The sequence below is a fragment of the Eumetopias jubatus genome, unplaced genomic scaffold (assembly GCF_037043125.1).
Source record: "Eumetopias jubatus isolate StellerSeaLion01/CBP00866 unplaced genomic scaffold, mEumJub1_p1.0 scaffold_3, whole genome shotgun sequence".
Classification (NCBI taxonomy): domain Eukaryota; kingdom Metazoa; phylum Chordata; class Mammalia; order Carnivora; family Otariidae; genus Eumetopias; species Eumetopias jubatus.
The window spans coordinates 145,096,859-145,119,043 of NW_028274809.1; the positions used below are offsets into that span (position 1 = coordinate 145,096,859).

The following is a 22,185-nucleotide window of genomic DNA, read 5'->3' on the forward strand; positions in this document are numbered from 1 at the left end:
CATAAGTGTATGATAGTTACATGCATTAATAATTCAGCTTAATTTTGAAGTAAAAAATCAGGGCAGTAAGAAAACTGATGTCTCAAAAATTATATGGTGATGGTGGTGGTAGTAAAACCTGCTTTTGATGCCCTTTTCCCATAATAGAGGTAGGTTGGAGTATGGGGAATTGGTAAGAATTTATACATTTAAATCTGAGAAAAAAAATAACACTAAGTGGTACATAGAAAGTCACTAAGACACAGTCTTCTATGGGAATTTCACTTTAATAGACTCTCCATTTGTTGTACAATTTAAAACAAAAAAAATAAAAAAATAAAACAAATATATATATATATTTTTACAAGAGAACAAATCTATACCTTTATTTACTTTTCATTAAATTTAAATCCTTGAGGGGTACAGCATCACATGGATTCTGTGGCCAATGGCTTTAGCAGGAAGGTTGCTTCGGAATTTGTCACGAACAATGCCCCTGTTTCCATGAGCACGAGTTACTTTTCCCCAGATTACTCTGGTTTTGTTTGGTTTGCCACCAGGAGTCACTGTGTTGTTCTTTGCTTTGTACACATAAGCACATCTCTTGCCTAGATAGAATTCCGTTTCATCTCGAGCATAAACACCTTCGATTTTAAGAAGAGCTGTGTGCTCCCTCTGGTTCCGGAGACCCCGCCTATAGCCAGCAAAAATGGCCTTAGACCACAGGCTTCCAGACATTATTTGGCATTATAGGAGTCCTGTTCCCAAGCAGGCCTCCACAGACTCCAAGATGGCGGAAAAAGAAAACAAATATTTATTTGGTTTTTCAGGTAGTATTGATTTTTAAGTCAAATATTGATTTTATATGAGACATATGATAATATTGATTATGAGAAATAAATAATTGTGATATTAGTTTGTTTTAATGAAAAGCAAAACACAAGCTGTATATGTATCCTCACATAACTATATGAGTTTACAGATATAATGTATACATATAGTCCACTATATATAAAATATAAATATAGTCAAATATATATGTATGTGTATAACTTTTATCATAATTTTTCTTCTCTCATGCTTGAAAGGCTAGAAAATTTTTAGCAAGGAATTCTATCTTCTATAAGGGGCTCATGAATACTAATAAAAGATAATTATAAAACTGAAATGTAAAGTTGGTCACTTTTTTTTATGGTTACTGGCATATGAACTTCCAAAATGAATAAGAAAAGTCTATTTCTTGTTCAATTCATAGTCCATTGTAGATCCTCAGAATCACTGGAGTAACTCTTCACCCAGTCACTCATTCAGACTCATTGTTCTTCCATTATATGGCTTTGCCCCTTCTTGAGCCTCAGAATCTTCTGGATTATCTGCCTCCAGCAAGATCAACTACAAAATGTTGAAAATCACAGGGAGATGTTAGGGCCCTTTGTTAAAGAGATGTCACACTTCCATTCATATTCCATTCGTCAGATCTCAGCCACATGGTCCCAACTAACTAATAAAAAATAAAATTTCTGGGAACTGTTGTCTAACTGCATGCACAGGAGGAAAAGGGAAAGAGATCTGGTGACTGCACAGTACTGTCTCTGTCAAAATCTTATCTTCTGGCCATCTGGCCATCCTCTAGCCAAGTAAAAACGTAACTTTTTACTTCCTCTCACTCATAGAACATACTTACCTCTTCCAAGGAATAGAATTCAAAGTCTCACTCAATCACTCAGCTCCAAGTCCCCAATCCCCAGAGATAGGCAGTCCTTGTCATGAGGTCTGTATGTGAAATTTGTGGTCTGGTAGTATCATTATCCAAGTTCTTACACAGTTAAGAGATTATGGATAAATGACTTGGTCATAATCATACTCTTTTAGTCTACTTCACTACTGGACACACACGTATGCATCCATACATATACATAAATAACAGTGTGTCCCTACACACATATACATAAAGTACAGTGGTAATGAAAGGACTTTTCATAGTATTTATACTCACATGTATCTGTATTTATATCTGTATCTACATCTATATCTATACCTATGTATAATATATATAACATATATTATACATATGTATCTGTGTGTAAATATACCTCTGTATGTACACACACATAGATAGTTACATAAATATAAATAAATAAATATACACATACACATAGATATTAATTATTTGAGACAAAATTTACGGAGAGTGAATGTACAGATCTTAGGAATACAGTTTATGGAATTTATATATTATATCTATCACTTCTACCTATGTATAGAACATTTTTATCATCCCAGAAACTTTCCTCATGCCACGTTCCACTAAATCCCCAACACTAATCCCTTTTGGACACTCTTCCGTTTGCTGTCTTTGGAGGTTAGTTTTAATTATTTCTGATCTTCACATACAAAAAGAATTAAACAGTTGTGTATTCATTTGTGTCTTGCTTCTGTCACTTAACGTGTCTTAACATAAAGTCATGTTACTAGCATGCCTTTGTAAGAGTTATGTTGTTGATGTTGACAGCATGTGTCAAATACAATAACTGAGTAATATAATTTCATTATTACACACACAGACACATGGCAATTTGTTCATACATTTTCCAGTTGACACACAATTAGGTTATTTCCAGTTTTTGTTATTGTGATCTAAGTTGGATGAACACTCTTGCATAAGTCTTTTTGTTGTCTTTTATTCCTTTTGGGAAATAGATTTCCTAATTCATAAGGTAGATGGCTGGTTAAATTGTAAAGAAATTACCAAAATATTGTGCAGAGTGGTTGTACCATTAAATCGTCTCTAGCAATTTAGGAGAGTTTCGCTTGCTCTACAGCTTTGCCAGTATTCAGTCATTATTTGTCTGGGTTTTTTTGTTTGCTTGTTTGTTTTTGCCTTTTTGGTAGTAATGGAATGATATATCATTGCAGTGTTATTCTGCATTTCCCTGATGACTAATGATGTTGGATACTTTTTCATGTGTTTATTGGCCACTCACTTACCTTTTTTGTAAAATGTCTATTCAAGCTTTGCCTATTGGGGTGTATGTGTTTTTCTTTTTGTTATTGATTTTATTGAATCAATATTTTGAATATAAATCATTTGCCACACAAAAATATTGTGAATATTTTCCCCAAGTCTATTTTTTTTTATTTTTGACTATATTTTTTAGAGCAACTTGAGGTTCACAGGAAAATTGGGAGAAAGGTACAGTGATTTCTCATGTTCTCTCTGCCCCATATATGTGTAGCCCTGTCATTATCAACATCTTTCACCGGAGTGGGACATCTGTTACCATTGATGAACACACACTGACATATCGTAATCACCCAGAGTCCATAGTTTACATTAGAATTCATTCTTAATCATTATATGGGTTTCAATAAATGAATAATGCCATGTATCCACCACTGCAGTATCATACAGAATAGTTTCATTGCTCTGAAAGGCCTGTGTTCTGCTTATTCATCCCTTCCCATCTCCCTCGCCGCTGGCAACTACTGATCTTTTTTATTGTCTCCAGAGTTTTGCCTTTTCCAGAATGTTATATAGTTAGAATCATACAGCTTGTACCTTTTCAAGTTGACTTCCTTCACTTAGTAATATGTATTTAAGGTTATGCCGTATTTTTTTTTTCATGGCTTGATAGCTTTTGTTTTTGCACTGGTTAATAACCATTTTCTGGATGGACCGCCATAATCTTATGCATTTATCTGCTAAACAGTATCCTAGCTTTTTCTAAGTTTTGGCAGTTATGAATAAAGGTACTATTAATATCCATGTGTGAGTTTTTGTGTGGATATGTTTTCAACTCCTTTGGGTAAATAACAAGAAGTTCAATTGCTGGATCCTGTCATAAGAGTAGGTTTACATTTGAAAGAAACCAATAAGCTGTCTCCCAAAGTGTCTGTACTATTTTGGATTCCCACCAGCAGTGAATGAGAGTTCCTATAGCTTCACATCCTCGTCAACATTTGGTATTGTCAGTGTTCTGGATTTTCGCTATTCTAAATGGATCTCATTGTTTTAATTTTCATTTCCCAGATGACACATGATGTGGAGCATCTTTTGACATGTTTATTTGTCATCTGTATATCTTCTTTGATGAGGTGTCTGTTAAGATCTTTGACCCATTTTTTAATCAGGTTGTTTGTTTTCTTATTGTCGAGTTTTAAGAGTTCTTTATATATTTGGATAAATGTCTTTTATCAGTGTATCTTTTGCAAGTAGTTCTTCTAGGTCTGTGGCTTGTCTTCTCATTCTCTTGAAGTTGCTTCCCTTTTTATTTCTCATCAATGTCTTTTTATGAGCAGGTTAAAAATGTTATGAAAGTCTTCTTTAGCGATATTTTATTCATATTTGTTACTTTAATCTCCTCCCTATGAAATCTCTGCATGTTCCAAGTTCTCAAACATATTCCCTTATGATTTCTTCTAAAGACTTTATAGATATAGCTTTTACATTTACATCTCTGATCCATCTAGAATTAATTTGTTACATGGTTTGAGACAAAAGTCCAATTCATATTTCCCACATATTTATTCAGTTATTCCCACATCATTTGTTGGATATATTTCTTTTTCTTATGGAATTTCTACCTGTGTCATCTTTATAGGTGTATTTCTCAATCTGGACATTTTCTTCTTTACTATTTTTGTGTTTATCTATCCAAACTTCAATACTGTGTTTTGATTATGTGCTTATATTTTTAGATTGGTAAATTAACCCCATTGATCATTATGACGTGTCCATTTTTGTTTCTGATAGTGCTTCTTGTCCTAGGCCACAAAGACTGATATTAATACAGCTACTTCGGTTTTTATATTTACATGGTTTCCCTTTTTCATTCAACCCATCTATGCCTTTATATTTAAAGTGCTTTGCTTATTTTGATGAGCACTTTGTAATGCATAGAATTGTTAAATTACTATATTTTACACCTGAAACTAATACAGCACTGCATGTTAACTATAGTGGAATTAAAATAAAATAATTTAAAAATATCCGGGCACTCTTTAAAAAGGCACTACATATTCCAAAGAAGAGATCTGCAAAGAAAATATCACCAAATCTAAAGTATAATATTTACCACCAAAGCAAAAGAGGTATGACAGGACTAAACTCTTCTTGTGTATCCACAGCTTAAAAAAATAAAGTACTTCAATAGTAAACTACATATCGATGGGCTGCATTTCTTTTCATTCATTCTGACAATTTGCATTATTTTTTTTCTTTTATTATAGTAAAAACACTCAACAAAACACCTACCCTTTTAAGAAAATGTTGAGTACAATAGATTATTGTTGACTATAGATACAATATTGTACAGATCTTTTGAACTTAATCATTTTGCTTAAGTGAAACTTTTTGCCTGTTGATTAGTAAATTCCCATTTCTCCTTTCCCTCAGCTCCTGGCAATCACCATTCTACTCTTTGATTCTAAGAATTTGACAACTTTAGAAAATTCATAGAAGGGGTAGTATGCAGTATTAAAAATAGAACTACCATATGATCCAGCAATCCCACTTGTGTGTGTGTATCCAGAAAAATAAAAACAGGACATCAAAATGATACCTTTATTCTTATATTTACTATGGCATTATTCACAATAGCCATGATATGAAAGCAACCTAAGTGTTTGTTATAAGTGAATGGATAAAGTAGAAGTCATATAGATAAATACAATGGGATATTATTCAGCTATGAGAAAGAAGGAAATTCTGTCATTTGCAACCATATCAATGGAACTTGATGGCATTATGCTAAATGAAGTAAGTCAGAGAAAGACAAATACTGTATGATATCACTTATATGTGGAATATCAAAATGCTGAACTCATAGAAATAGAGAATAGAATGGTAGTTACCAGGTGATGGTTGGTGGGGGGCAGGGTTTGGGGAGATAGTCAAAGGGTGCACACTTGTGTTAGAAGATGAATAAGTTCTGGAGATCTAATGTACAGCATTGTATTTCTGTTAACAGCCCTGTTATAATATACTCAAAATTTGCCACGAGACTAGACTTTTAATGTTCTCAGCAAAATAATAAGATGACAATTATACAATATGATAGAGGTGTAAGCTAACACTATGGTGGTAATCACATTGCAATATGTAAGTGTATCAAATCAACACATTGTATACCTTAAGCTTACACAATATTACATATCAATTATATCTTGATAATAATAAAAAAAGAGAAACTGAAAATATTCTTTGGCCTAACTTGAAAGGTCTTTTATGTCAAGCAACTTATCAAGTAAAATGATAATAGCAGCACCTACTTCATAGAACTGTTGTGAAGGTTAAATCTTATAAATAAATGCAAAACACATAGAATAGCTTGACATCTGCTAAAAAACAAAGACTATCTACTCTTCTTATTGCTATTGGAGGGAGGGATGTGGCACATGATGAGATCTACACTTTAGCATAGAATAAAGACTAAATTGGAAAATGGTAGTAGACATTGGAGGCAATTAATATTGAAAAGGTAAGTGTGATAATTTAGTCAAGTGTTGAAGATGGTATGGCTAAGGCAGGAAGATATATTAAAATCTTGGTGACCATTAAATGTAGCAAACCAGAAAAATAGTTAAAGATGGTCCAAAGTCTCTGACATTCTGTATCTGTATATATACAGAGAAAAGGATAGGTAATGAAGAATGGAATGGAGAAGTAAAGTGTTTCAATTTTGATATGTTGAGTTCAAGTAGCTTCAAAATAACCAACTATTAGTCTATTAGGATAAATAAAAGTAATTGGGGAAGAAAAGACATCAGGAGAAATGTTAGGGTTATCCAAACATTGCAAATGATTGATGAGTATGCTAGATTAGTCTCCTTTTCTTCAAAATCCATGGGGTTAATTATTGTCATTATATCCACAGAGTTCTTTCCATTAATCCATTGGCTGTTTGCATAAAATTTAAGAACAACTAGTATTGACAGAGAATGAGCAAGAGAAAGGTATCAACAGATGAATAATCAAGGGGTAACAATAGAGATATAGAAAGAAAAACGTGCATTCAAAGGACAGAGAGATATAAGGAAGAATCTTGAAGAACACATCAAGACTAAAGAGAATGAGTATAGATACAAGGAACCACAGAAAATAAGATATAAAATAGACCTGAAGTGAACACTAGAATGTATATCACATTGTCACTTTTGCAATAGTGATTAGCTACTTAAGTATTGTTCATAGTTCTTTAAGTCATACACATAGGCTTAGAAATATTATGCTACAGAATGTAAAAAAAGCAATATCATGTTATAATATCAAAGTATGTTATCACTGTAATGGTTAAATTAAACGGAGAGTTTAATTTGGTCCTTGTCCATAACTTCTTCACTCCATTTTAGTAGTTAACATGATTGGTTTAGGTTTATATACCCAAAATTATTTTGATCCACCTCTACCCACATTACCATATAAAGATTATAATCTGGCTACATGGAGAAAAAGCCAGGGTAACTAATTCTAGTTGTGAGTCACAGCATCTCATAAAAAGAACTGTGTAATATTGGTTTAATAGTAAACTATTTGATTTTGAAATCCACACATACATACCATATTCATTCACCATGATAGACAACTCTGGCTAACTATTTGACTAAGTGAATTGAACTGCTTTAATATTTTAATGACTATTTTACCAATGTAAATGCACAGTTCATGTTATCTATTTAGAGTAGAACACATAATTTTCTAAATAATATCTAATTAATAGAAACTAATTTATTGTAAATTCTAAACAGATAAAGCTGATATATTTTTCAGTAATAAGGGAGTAGTGTTCTGATATAATTAAGATTTTTGATGACTGACAGAATTCAGACACTCCCTTGCCACTATTAATGTTGTTTTCATTTTCTAAAGCCTACTATGCATTATTCATATGGGAAATTAGTGAATAGCACAATTGGACATTTTAGCCGCAGCCAAAACTTAGGATTTGCGACTTACAATGTGATAGCTGTTCTGAGTCCATAATCCATTTACCCTCAGGAGCCAAAGAATAGCCTTAATACTCCGTATTTAAGCCATTTTGTTTATAGTTTTACAAATATTTAAGAAGATAACCATTTTTTTTCCATTTAAAACCACAAAGAAGGACATGATAATTAGTGATTGTAGTTTAGCATGGGGGAGGTTGGTGAGTATTATTAGGACTGAATGGATTAAAGAATTTAAGCAGGACTTTTCCATGCTCGCATGAACGATGGTGTTTATGCTTCCTTCACACTTTACTTTGGTTTACAACTGAGTGCATTTAACCACCTACAGTCTTTTATGAAATAAGATGAGGCATTAATAAACACAAAAATAAATAAACTCTTCGTTATTACAGAAATATATTTTGTTTTTTAAGGAAGATTAAGATTATGGATTATGAAACATAAACCAATTATGATTTCCGCCGAAACTTCCAACTATTAAATCTGTCCTAGTTTTCAAGGATACTCTCAACAGATTTCTTTTTTGTTTCTTTGTAGTTGCTATTTAGGAACAAAAGCAGGAAAAATGCCCGCTTCATGTGTATACATAAGTTAGACACGCACCAAACAAACAAATTTAAAAAATTAAAAATAAATGTAAAGGAAGCCGACAATGGCCAAGACAAGATATATCAATAACTAAGAGTGCTATGAGTAGCCAACATTTGAATGCTTACATTGACTTTAAAGTTTCATTGTCCCTGCCTTTTAGTTTGTTTTCAGAATATTTGTTTTTGCACTCTTAAGATTATAAATCTCCAAAAAATGCCTTCCAGTTGCCGGGAGGTTGGGTTTTGGTTTTTAAATCATTTTTCAAGGGTATAATGGAGATACTAAAATTTTTATTCTAACATTTTAAAACTATTACGATATCATCTAAAAGAACTCTACACTTTTTAAATCAAGGCTAGCTTAAACAGAGATGGCCTAAATACCAATTTTGTCAAATCTTCTTCAAGTAAAGTTGTAGCACTTCCAAGTTCCTAAGATTCCTAAAAACGTATACGAATTATCACAAATCAGACAGGCAAAATATATTTCTGACATCTGCCATTTCCCCCTTGCATTTGTATACCTTAAGCATCTTACTGCTTTAAGCTGAACTATCAGCTAGGGATCCAGCATATGGAACAGCGTTATAGGATGAAAATAAAGCACCAGGATGATGTTTGGAATCATTTGGTTTGTAATCCTAATCCCTGAATTATCTGGTTGGTACCAGCCCCAGAGTGAATTCATCAGTACTACTCAACAATTCTATATTAGGAGGACATATGTAAATGGTAAATGATGAGAAACGTCATTATTAACGTGATTAATAAATTATGCTAGGCACCGTGTTATATTTACTTAATCTTTATGTGCCCTTAGTATGTTAAGAGTTTAGTTCACGCCAGTCCTAGGGAAGGATTATGGTGGTCATTTTATGTGGCAGTCTCTCAGGAGTGGACATCCAGCTCACTGGCCTGCACTGTGCCGGGTCGTGTGTGCATATGAGGAGACGGTCTTCTTTTCCTCAGCACTCTGCTTTCCCCCTTCAGTCAGGAACGTTTAAGCCTCAGTGAAAGGACACTGCATGCTCTGTTTTGGGACAAATTTGTGGGCCTAAAAATACATCATTTTTAGTCTTTTTTTGGGTCAAATAGGCAATCAGACAGTCAGTAACATTTACTTTAAACTAAAAATCTGTTTGCAGCATTTAAGTGATTTATACATATCCAAAAATAAGGACCTATGCTCTTTTTATTCATCTAGCTTGTCCCTCTGTGACTAACCTAGCTCACTAAAGGCATTCTTCTTTCTGTCCTTAAGATATGGGTCTCCTGACAGATTCTAGCAATACCATGCAAGTCCCGATTATTTTTTTCCCCATTCACAACATAAAGCTCTTAGTTGCTGTGATTTATACAAAGACATTGAAACCTGCTAAGGCCAATGGGATGCTGGCTCTGGTTCTTGATCTGTTGAACTCTCCACCCTTTTTAGGGCAACTGCTTCAAATCAACCATCTAAATATTTATTTACATGGAAAGAAATGTCTATTTTGAGAAGATTAGTGCTGATTATAACACCGGAGCAATCATAATCATGCATTCAATATAAATATTGTTTTTGATGATGGATAAAATAAATACTTCTGGTGACATTTATTTTATGTTATGCTTGCCATGTGGAAGAGCCAGTGCTAAACACAGAGCAATAAATATAACATGATCTGGCTATTTTAATATGTTTTATAATATTGTGTTATTATTTAATGTCTCTACTTATAAACATGTAAGTAGAAACCATTTAGACAGAGAGAAGTTTGTATGAAAAATCATCTCAAAATTTAAGAAATATTTAGGGGTTGTTATATTTGACTAGGTTGTATTTTTTATCATGGAATATAGTACTTAACTTTATTAAGAGTGTTTAAGACTTTAGAAAAGGATAAAATAGACGGAAAAAGGTTAATTTATTTTGGAATTCATGCTTTGGTAATATTTGAGAGTTGGAAGTAAAGTTTGTCTTCCCCTTGGACCTATATTCTTGACTGATGGTAAGAGTGGACACAGGGTCTTTCATGAATGACTAATAGAAGAGGGCAAGAGATCATGTTGAGAAATATTCAAGAGACAGGGTTCTCTGGGTATAGTTGAGGTCAGACTGTAAGAAATAACAAGTAATATATTCAGTGATAAAGGAGAGGATAAAGGAGGGATTACCTGCTGATGTTAGAGGTCCTCCTCAAAAATAGTGCAAGAAAGGGTGAACTGGTTAGCTAAAATCAGTAGTTCTGGCCATATCAACAATTTCAAGAGATCATAAATAATATTTTTAGTGCTAGGTTTATAAGTACCTAGAAATTCTCAGAACTAAATTGGAGCATTACATAAAATCTCCTATTAATGACTATGAAAACCTGCCCCCAAATCTTACTAAATATAATCTCAATTTACTGTCCATATTTAGTATTTATTATAGAAACCACTTTTTCATGCAAATAATTTTACTGAGTGACTACTCTATGCTTGTTATACTCTGAAGTCCTAGAAATTCATGGTAACGAAATCAGACAGAAACATTTCCACAGAAAATATTCTGAGAAATTTAAGTTTGATATGGTGAGATTTTCCAGTGGAGGTGATGAAGGGGATGCTGGAGTAAGGATGTGAAGAATTTGGATGAGCTGTTTACATGTGGTTATAACCAGTTATGAGGAAAATGGAGATAGAAAAAAGTGAAGTTGTCTCAAAGTAACTCTCACATTTGGGTAGAGAAGGATGAATAATTCAAACACATCTGAGATGGAGCATCAAGTAATTGGACAACAATCAGGAATATGTACTGTCAACATCTATTCAAAAGATAAATATCTTTCTAGTAGGAGAGAGGATTTAAATCTGTTCAGTGTTGCTGAGAAGTTAAATAACAAGCATCTAGAAAAGTTGAGAGGAGAAAACTGAAGGATGACTGGGTGATTAGAGAATGGAGGAGAATTCAAGAATAAGAGAAAAGGGTTTTGAGGAGACTGCTTATGAAGAGGAATAGAGAAAATAAAGAATGATGTGGGGAGAAGGCATATTTTTTGATGTTTTATATTGTGCTTTGTTTGAAGGATGAGAGACACAAAAGCATTTTCTAAATGGTGGGTAATGATACAACATAGAGAGTCCGATGATGCCATACGGTGATAGGTTAGCTAAAAAGGAAAAGTCCTGGCAATATTAAAGGGCACGGCATCCAGGATACATATGTAGTGACTAGTTTTTGATGGAACAAGGACAAATCTTCTCATTGAAATGGGAGATGGGAATGAGAGGGAGAATACAGATGGCTTCTGCTTGTTCGATGCAATGTGATGAAAACTCATGAGCTAAAAGTCACGTGGTGAAAAGGAATCAAACACTTGAGAAGAGAGATTTGATATGAAGTCTTCCCTTGGGGAATGTGAGAGTGAGTTTACAGCTTACCAAGGAAGTAGAGGAAATTGTTGAGCCAGCTAAAGTTGGTCTGATTTTGTAGAACACAAATTGAAACGGATCCCATCTGCCAGTCGGTCATTTTTCCCACTGATGTTCAGCCCCTACCTCCTCACTCCCACCACAGGAAATAGGAGGAGGAGAGAGGGAAAGGAAACATGAGAGGCTTTTTTTTTTTTTTTCTTTTCTTTTTCCAAAAAAGAGCTTACAGACCAGGGATATATTAGTTTCCTAGGCTTGCCACAACAAATTACCACAAACCAGGGAGGTTAAAACAAGAAAAATGTTTTCTTACAGATCTGGAGGCCAGTAGTAGGAAATCAAAGTATCAACTGGGCCACGTTGCCCCTGAAGGCTCTAGGGAAGAATCTTTCCAGCGTCCAGCGGCCCCAGATGCTCCCTGGGTTTGGAAGCATAATGGCAATCTGTCTCCTTCATAGGGCACCCTTCTCCCTGTGTATCTCTCTGTCAAAATCTCCCTCTCCTCTTTCTTACGAAGATTCCAGTCTTTGGATTTAGGGCCTCCCTGACTCCAGGATGATTTTATCTCCAGATCCATAACTAACTATATCTACAAAGACCTTATTTACAAATAAATCATATTCTTAGATTACAGATGCACATAAATTTTTTGGGGGGGCGGGGGCCCACTACTCAGCTCACTATGTAAGACATAGAACAGACAAGAAAGCCAGAACTTGAGTGTGTCTGTGGAATTTGACTGGGACAAACTTTCAACTTAGTCCCCCTATTTTCCACCTTGTTAATTTGCCCCCTAGTATATGCTAATTTGGAACCCAAGTTTTTGTCACATTGCTCTCCACGGACTGCAGGAATGCGTCATTCCCCATGTTTTAATACATCAACTTCATCGTATTCACTGTGTCTTCCATCTTCCATAAGTTTATTAAAATCCTTTTTTCTCACCAGCCTCTTTCTTCTACTTTTCTGTCACTGTTTATTCCTTTCTGAATTTCTATACTTCAATTGTAGTGTGGTTTCCTAATGGATGACAGAGTCAAACATGTATACCTAATCTTTCATTTGGGAATTAAAAATTGTTTTTCCTATTTTTGATGACTGTTTTCATGTCTTGCTATAGGAATTGCCTTTTCAATGTGCTATTTTGCTTTTGTGTGTCTGTTTCCTTGTAGTATTTTTCCATGGCCCCTATTCTAATTTTCTTTTCTTTGATTCATTTTTAACTTAAGATAATATATTAATGCTCTTTATTTCCCAATATGAAAGGTGAGAAAATTATTTGACTATTACTTCCTTATACCTCTGCTTCAAATTCCCTTTTCCTAATATTTATTAATTAACTACTGTTAATAATTAATAATTATTGTTACTATTTTTAGTGCCTCTCATGTTCCTTTTACAAAATTATTCCAAGACTACGTCTTGTTTATTAACTTTCTTAACTTTAGATACTTTTTAGGGCCCAAAATTTAGCAAGAAAAGTGTGGAAAATATGCACTAACATGTCATCTTACTTCTGTTACCTGTCTGATTTGTGTTTGTTATATTATTATACTTTTCAATGTCATAATATTTAACTTTTCTTACCATGGTTTTCATGGTTGATTAATACCATGATTCCAGATTTTGTAGGTTTAATGGGTGCAAGTCATTTAACTATGGCTTAGAGAGAATAACGTTCAAATTAACTGAATTTAAAATTTTTAAATGCAAACATACAGAGGTCATCAGAGAGAAGAAACCGTTATAAATCAAGTAGAAGTGTTGGTATCCAGTAAGATCAGGGACGGATCTTCCAAATATTATAGGAATGAAGTAGGAAAGAAGTAAGACTACAGGCAATTTTGGAGACTTATGGTGAAAGGTTTGAAGAAAGCCCATTTAATGCCATTTTCAAAATTTTGACAATGATACCATTGTAAGTTGAACTGAGGGGATGTTTGTGGGCTCAGAAACTGAGAATGAACAGAGAATGTGTAAAATCAAGAATGAACATTAAGCGATATTGTGGGAAGTTGAAGAGCAAACTGATAGGAGAAAAAAGTATCATGGGACAGGAACTTAGGTGTGTAAAGAAATCAATGACCATGCCCTTAACCCTTATTGTTCTCTAATACCTCCTAATACCAATATCCAAAATTTATAGGGTTTTTAATATGCCAAATGTATAATACATATTATCATTGGGTCTCACAAAGATTCTATCAGCTGGGCATAATTATCTCCATTTTACACATGAAATTAAGACAATGTTGAAGTATCACTGAATTTCATAATTTGAAAGTCAATATGTCATATTTTGTTATGCCTCAAGAAATAGCAAAATTAAAATTATGTGTCTTTAACAAATCTCTGGTTATTTAGAAATAAGTGTTAGGGCTTGCTTCATTATAAATGAAGATTAAAAAAACATATTAACAAGAATAGAAACTTGGGCAAAATTCCCCAGAAATAACTTTCTTGGATTGATTTTATTGACACCATCGGACAATATACTTCATAGAGAATATTTTGTTCATACGCTAAATCACTGGACCTATTTCTACTACTTGAATATATGCCGCTAAATTTTGTTTAATATGATATTTAAACGAGTCTTTTTTATAAATTAACTGCAAAGGGAAGGTGAGCCAGAACAATTTTTATGCTTCATATGGTGTTCATAATTTGGCATACTACAATCAAGAGAAGACCAAAGCATGGAGTTTAAACAGATGTCTACTTGTATAGGTCCATAATACATCGGTGCCTTTTTCATCATGAACTCAGAGACATTCTGCTCTTCAGTTAGATGAAAGAGAAGACAGGCCTGATAAATGTCTAGGAGAAAAATAAATCAGCTCAGCTGTGACCCAGGTCAGGATTATTCTTAATATTCACAATTAATTTCTGGAGAGCAGCTCGTATACAACATTACCAGCTGCTCCTGTAACAAATATGTGCACATTTGGCAACTACAGATTCAGTAATTTGCTCTTCTCGCACGAAAACTGAAAGGTGAACTCATCTTGTATGCTTTTTTTTTTCTTTCCTAGTTTTCTTTATAGTGATAATGCTTTTTATCACATGAACTGCAAGTAAGAGTAAATTAAGAATGGTGAGAGTGACACCTGAGCTATAAATGAGCATTGTTCAAGTTAGGATGCATATCTTAATTAAAATTTCAGTGAATGGTAAAGATAGACCTCCCAATGACTTTTTTTTTTTTTAGTTCTGAACTGCTGTAGAGATACTTTCCATTTCATTGTTTTGCAAATTAATTTATGCACTTTGTTTAAAGTGTGGATAAAAGGTTGAATTGATGTTATTTCAGGTTCAGTCTGGGATGACTTGATTCTGTAACAAAAAGACACCATTTTCATGCATGTTTTTACAGAGATGAATGAATGGAAGCAGTGCGTTGCATCTCTTATGCAAGGTGACATTACTGTCTCATTCTGAATCTCTGTCGAATTGGGTTTTACAGACTCCTCCCCAGACTGAAGGAGGTCCTACAGGACCTGTTGACATCAGTTCCATCTACCTGTGGAATTCTCACCTGAAGATATGCCAATGAAGAAAATGCAGTTATACCATTTGACTATCATTTAAATGCACCCCCAGCAGGCAGCATCACAATTCAATAAAAACAAGAGCTTTCCAGGGTTCTTGGGTGGTGCAGTCAGTTAAGCATCCAAGTTTTGGTTTAGGCACAGGTCATGATCTCAGGGTCCTGGGATAGAGCCCCGCATCAGCTCTGTGCTCAATGCAGAGTCTGCTTGGGTTTTTCTCTACCACTGCCCCTCCCCACCACATGCTCACGCTTTCTCTCTTTCTAAAATAAATAAATAAATCTTTAAAAATAAGTAAGTAAATAAAATAAAATAAATAAGCACAAGAGCTTCAGAATAGTACATGTTTTGTTTTTATTTAACTTAACAATTACAAGTGATGTTTTCTTAAAATATCTAATATTTCCAAGTTTAATTTGTAAAAATGAGGTTGTATGCCTATATTCATAATATTAATGAATATAGGTTCAAAATCAAGGCTGTCATGAATTTTGTGTTGAAAAAGAAAATATATTCCTCTTGTCTAAAATAGATTTGTGGTTGGGGCACCTGGGTGGCTCAGTCATTTAAGAATCTGCTTCTTGATTTCAGCTAAGGTCATGAACTCAAGGTTGTGAGATCAAGCCCCATGTTGGGCTTGCTGCTAGGCATGGAGCCTGCTTAAGATTCTCTCCCCCTTCCTTTGCCCCTCTCCCACATCCCTCCCTCTCCTTAAAAAAAAAGAAAAATAGATTTGTGGCAGCTTAAGGACTAAGTGATATGGATGGGAATGTGAGAACACTCATAAGGGTTAAATAAAAAAACCCAATATTAAGTAGTAATAACCAGTCTTTATTCTGAGCTTGTGGATATTCAAAGAAGTAATGGAACTATATATTTCATTTTTTAAAAATAATCATTTCCAATATTAATTAAAAAGACAAAAACTTGTCAAGATTCTTCTCATTGTTCATTTTTTATAAAGATTTTATTTATTTATTTGAGAGAGAGAATGAGACAGAGAGAGATAGAGAGCGCGAGAGGGAAGGGGGTCAGAGGGAGAAGCAGACTTCCCGCCGAGCAGGGAGTCCGATGTGGGACTCGATCCCAGGACTCCAGGATCATGACCTGAGCCGAAGGCAGTCACTTAACCAACTGAGCCACCCAGGCACCCAAGATTCTTCTCATTGTTCATTTTTGAAAAGGCATGTATTTTTTGACAACTTCTAAATTAAAAAAAAATATATTTACAATATATAACCTCTATGATTTGGGGGAAGATATCTAGGAGAAAATAGGACCTGATTTTCTTTAACATTAAAGTGTGTTCAAGCACTATATTAGTTTGTTTGGGCTACCAAAACAAAGTACTATAGACTGAGTGGTTTAAACAACAGAAATTTATCTTATCACAATTCTGGAGGTTAGAACTCCAAGATCAAGGTGACAGCAGGCTTGATTTCTTTCGAAGCCACGCTCCTTGGCTTGTAGATGACCATCTTCTCTGAGTCTTTATGTGATCTTCTCCCTGTGTGTCTGTATCCTAATCTCTTTTTATAAGGACACTAGTTAGATTAGATTAGGGCCCATCATTATGACTTCATATGACTTAATTATCTCTTTAAAGACCCTATTTCCAAATACAGTCACATTCTGAAGTACTGGGAATTGAATGTCAACATATGAATTTGGAAGGGGCACAGTTCATCCCATAATAAGTGCCTCACCACAACTGTGAGTGTGTTGAATTTTTATAAATCAAAGTGTTGTATTTGCAGTACTCAGTAATGCTTTATGTGGAACATTTTAGGGCAAACTTCATGGTCTGTGCACTGTATATTAATCATTATAAAAGATTGCTTTTTATCTTTTTCCATTGTCTTGGTTTTAGTTCATCTTAACACTATTGCTACCAATGTCTTCTTAGTTTATATTCACTTGTCTGGTACTCTATCCATTACATTATATTCAATGGTGCTGTATCATTATTTTTAATTTTCTTAACAATAGAATATTTAAGATTTTTTAGCTCAGTTGTAAAGTTTATTTTTTCATTAGTTTGTTTTACTTCCATCACTTAAAAACTTTCCATGGCTAATAACTGTGCTTGGAATTAAATCCAAATCCGTTACCCTGGGCTACCTGGCCCCACCTGACCTAGGCTCTCCCTACCTGTCTAACCTCATGGCCCAACACTTGTGCTCATTCGTCATGCTCATGTTAGCAAGGCCCTTTTTATTCTCAATTTATCCAAGTTCTATTCCTAGAATTTGTGCAGAGTGTTACCTCTTGCCAGAATGGAGTTCCACATGCTGGTGACTTTGTTGGCCTGCTCTAATCATTAAGGTTTCATTTCGTACATTTTCTCTTCACAAAAGCGTTCTGTGATCTTGCCCTCTATCGCACTGCCAGCCCCTGTTTTTGTAATTCTCAGTCATTCTCTAGCATATCACACTTTCTTATTTCTTTCAAGGCCCATATCAGTATCTGAAATTTCCTTTTTGTCATGGTTTATTTTTATATCAACCCTCTCCAATAAAATGTTCTACAGTAATTGAAATGATCTATATCTGCACTGTCCAATACAATAGCCACTAGCCACATGTGTCTTTTGAGCCTTTGAATGTAGCCAGTGGGACTGTAGAATTAAGTCATTAATTTATTTCATTTTAACTCATTTAAATTTAAAATTAAGTAGCCACATATAACTGGTGGTTTCCATATTGGATGGCACAATTCTGCATCCTTCATTAAATCCAAAATTCCACTGTGACAAGAAATTTTTCTGTGTAAAGTGGTCACCTTTATAACATAATACTTAGAATATTCATACTTAACAATAGAAAATACACAAAATATATATGAAAATAATAAATGAAAAGATGATTAATGTTACAAACACATAACCTATTCATAATTATTGTGGTTATTAAAATACTTTGTTTGCATCTTGATTTGGTATCTAAGATTAGTAGGATCATCTTCTTTTTCTCTGCCCTGATTTTAGTTTAATTGATCAAAATCTTTCCCTTTTGTTATTCCCTTATATGTTTGGATATCCTAAGAGTTATTAATTAATGCCAGACACTGTTCTGAGTTCTTTACATATATAACTCATTTGATATTCACAATAACCCTATGAAGCGGCTTCCAGCATCACCCTCATTATACAGATTGGAAACGTGAGGCAGAGGGCGTTGAAGCAACATGTCCAAGTTATTTAGCTGTTCAGAGAGCAAGCCTCCAGATACCACAATCTTAATCATTATTCTACAATGCCTCTAAATTTGAAAGTTTCCTTCTGTTATGCTAGGGGCTACCCATAAACTAAGAAACATTTGAAATTATATGCAATATTATATTGAAATATAAATATTAGGGGCATTAAAAAAAGAAAAAGGCCAGATTTTATGGCACTTTTCTTTCTAGTAGTTCCTGCCTTTTACCTTCAATCTCACCCGAGTCTGACAGTCGTGTTGTAATAATTTGGAATTGGTTGAGAAAGAGGGGAAAAATTTGTCTCTTTGCAAAAATCCTTGGCCTCTGGCAGGCATGAACCCCAGGGAATGCCCAAGAGAACAAACTAAGACACATGCCATCCAAGTGGGCTCTTTCTCTCTCAGCCAGGCCAGTTACCTCAAAAAAAGTAGGACAGGCAGTGAACTTTGCTTTTTTCCCCCATATGTTTTCCTTCACACATCCAAAGTGACCAGTTGGTAAACAAGTAAAACAAATTTGATATACAACTATTTGATATATTAATGTCACTGCTCTATCTGGAGTCAATAGGAAAGCCAACTGCTTTATAGAATCTGCCCCAAAATTTCAAAAACACTCATGTTTCAGAATACATATTGATGCAAAATCCAAATCCATCTTTTGCTTCCACTTGCATTTTTAAGTAGCCTATCTGGGGTTATCTGTGTCAGAGAGCTGCCTACAGTCATTCTTAAATTAGTCTTATTCCTCCACCATTTATTTACATGTCACTAATGGCATTGAAACTTGAGTTTAAAACAAGGTAGTTTACACAGCCCATCCTTGGAAACTGGGTACTTCTTTCTAAGTAACATCTCTCAAGCTAGTTGATTTTCTTCCAAATGTGCAGAAAATATGTTTCTGTGATCAAAATTATGCAAAGAACCAAATGTTTACTTTCTGTTATGTCTTATAAACACCAGTTGGTGTTAATCTGACCGTCACTATTTTTATTTTGAATTTGCTTTATTGTGCAAGCCTCGCCTACCTCAGATGCCTACCTCACCTACCTCAGATGAAGTTTATTTATTTCTAAGACATTATTTGAATTAAATTCTAATATATTTCTTCAGTTTTACTCTTGATCATTTTATTCCCAAGATATATGGATACTTAAATAGAGATCTAGAAATATGTACATTCAAATCCAGATGGAATCTGTTTTGTTTAGCAAAAATAATGCTTTAAAACTCATAGGAAATGTAGGTGAATAATTTTTGGACCTGATGTAGGAAAGGATTTCATAAGTAAGATGTAAAAGAAAAGTTCCATAAATTTGACCATATTAAAATTAAACACAAAGACAGCAAAGTTAAAGGTTATGAACTGAGAATGATGTTTAAATAGACACAACCAGTAAAGGATTCATATCAAGAATATGTAAAGAATTTCCATAAATCAATAAAAGCAGAATCAAGAACTGGGGAAGGAAATGGATGAGCAATATAAACATACATTTTAAAGACAAGGAAACACACCTGGCCAATTAACATAAAAAATGCATCCAAACTGTAATCACAAAAGTCCGGTTCTCTTTTTACTTTCATTTTACTTTCATTTCCTGCAACCCTGTGTAATGTCGTCACTTTTTTTTGCGAGTTTCTTTTCTTTACTGGCTTGCAGTACATGCTCAATGACACTCCTGTGTATGTCAGACAAACCCCTTCCTGTTCCAACCTCCTGCCTTTTCTTAGTTCAACAGTTTCTTTCGACAAATTTGTCTTATATACCTTTCGTATTCCAAGCACTATGTGACTCATGGATGACTGGAAATGAAAAAGACAGAGTCCTTGCTCTCCTTGTCCCTGAGGTACTTGTGATCTAGTGAAAGAAGACAGGACTTAACAGATAATTTTTAGCATCAACTTTCTCATCCAGTGATTCTACCATAGTAATGTGGTCTGACCTCCTCTGTGAAACTTTCCCAGAGCTTGTTTGTCAGCTGTCGTAGACAATCTAGGTGCTAAGGGTACCACTCTTACTTTGTATCTGCTTTTGGTGGGGAGAAATGACATTTTATACTGTCAATAAAGAGAGCAAATAACTGAACATATAAAAATTAGGTTCAACTTTTAAGTAGTGAAAGTAATAAAATATATAGGATTTTAACACAAGGAAAATCAGTGAGAAAGACCCCAAAAGGGAAGTGGCAGTGGAACTAGGTGATGGGCACAATGGGCATAATTTAAGGGGAGCTTGTTAAAAATGAGAGAAACATGATTAAATGTTGGTCTTGATATGCCTAGAGAAATTAAGAGTGTGATTTGACTCCAAAGAGGCCTTTGAATACAAAAACCTTGTTTCAAATCAACTAGAAATCAAGAGAAAAAAAGTGGCAAAGATTAAGAAATATGAGCTTCTTTAGGGTATATAATACTAAAGTAGGTGGTGGTTGTACATAATTGCATCTCCTGCTGTTGAGGAATTTGCAATATTGTGAGAAAAAAAGACGAGTACTTATATGACATAATTTCAAAACCGCACTTAGTAGAGAGAGGCGAATCAGAGATCATACTCCTAGGTTACAAGGCTTTTCTTTTAACTAAAGGAATACTTGTGTGTGGTCCTGCCTTAGCTCTTGCATACAAAAAGAGTTAGACATTTTATCATCTCTTATAATTTATAATGTGGCTGCCACTCTGTACATATCCAATCAAAGTCTCAGTATTTATCTAACTCTAATTTTTATTCACATTGTTCAGTTGCAGATGAATAGCCTTAATTTACAGTATGGATAAGGATACACTATTTTAACTATTTGTAATTATTGGCGGGGAAGTAATATCCTCCTCAGTAATACATAGGCATAGTGTTTTGGGGGAAATATTCAGAGAAGGTTTCCAAAAACCAGTAATTATGTTGGCTACAAAAATCGAGTATAAGTAACCTGAACTTTGACCTTATCTTTTAATGTTAAAATTTTCAAACATACAATCTATTTATTTTTAAAATGTATGCAGCAAATATCTATGTTACTAGGGACTACATTTTCCTAGATGTAATGCTATTGATTATGTATGTGTGTTTGTGGTGGGGAGTGATTAAATAGATATTTCCAACCTTGAAATGCTCATAGTCCAGGGCAAGAAAAAGGTGTGAACAAATGGTAACCCAAAGAGGAAAACAATAATGTAAATACTAAAGGGGGAGGATAAAATAAGCCTCTGGGAAAAAAGCAAAGGCTTCATAGATGTGGTGATATCTGAGCTGGCCTTTAAGAGTGATTATGACACTAGGTGGACATTATGAAGAAAAACATTTCAGTCATTCCAGGAAATTTCCAGCCCATCTCTACCACTTGTCACAAATAACTTGATTCTCAACCATGTTATGCTTCTCATTCATATATTCTTTCTTTAATGATGAGTCTTGTCACCAAGTTTCTACAAGCAGCTTTGTGGAATTGACTCTCTCTTAAGACCAAGACCTGGAACTTTCCAGGACTTGAATCCACCTTTTTAAAACTAACTCCCTCTGGGGGCACC

At 34.2% G+C, this 22,185-nt stretch overlaps 1 pseudogene; it reads right to left on the bottom strand.

Annotated features, from left to right (window-relative positions):
- Positions 1-367: 367 nt before the first annotated feature.
- Positions 368-717, bottom strand: LOC114212246 (large ribosomal subunit protein eL33 pseudogene; annotated as a pseudogene).
- Positions 718-22,185: the final 21,468 nt, after the last annotated feature.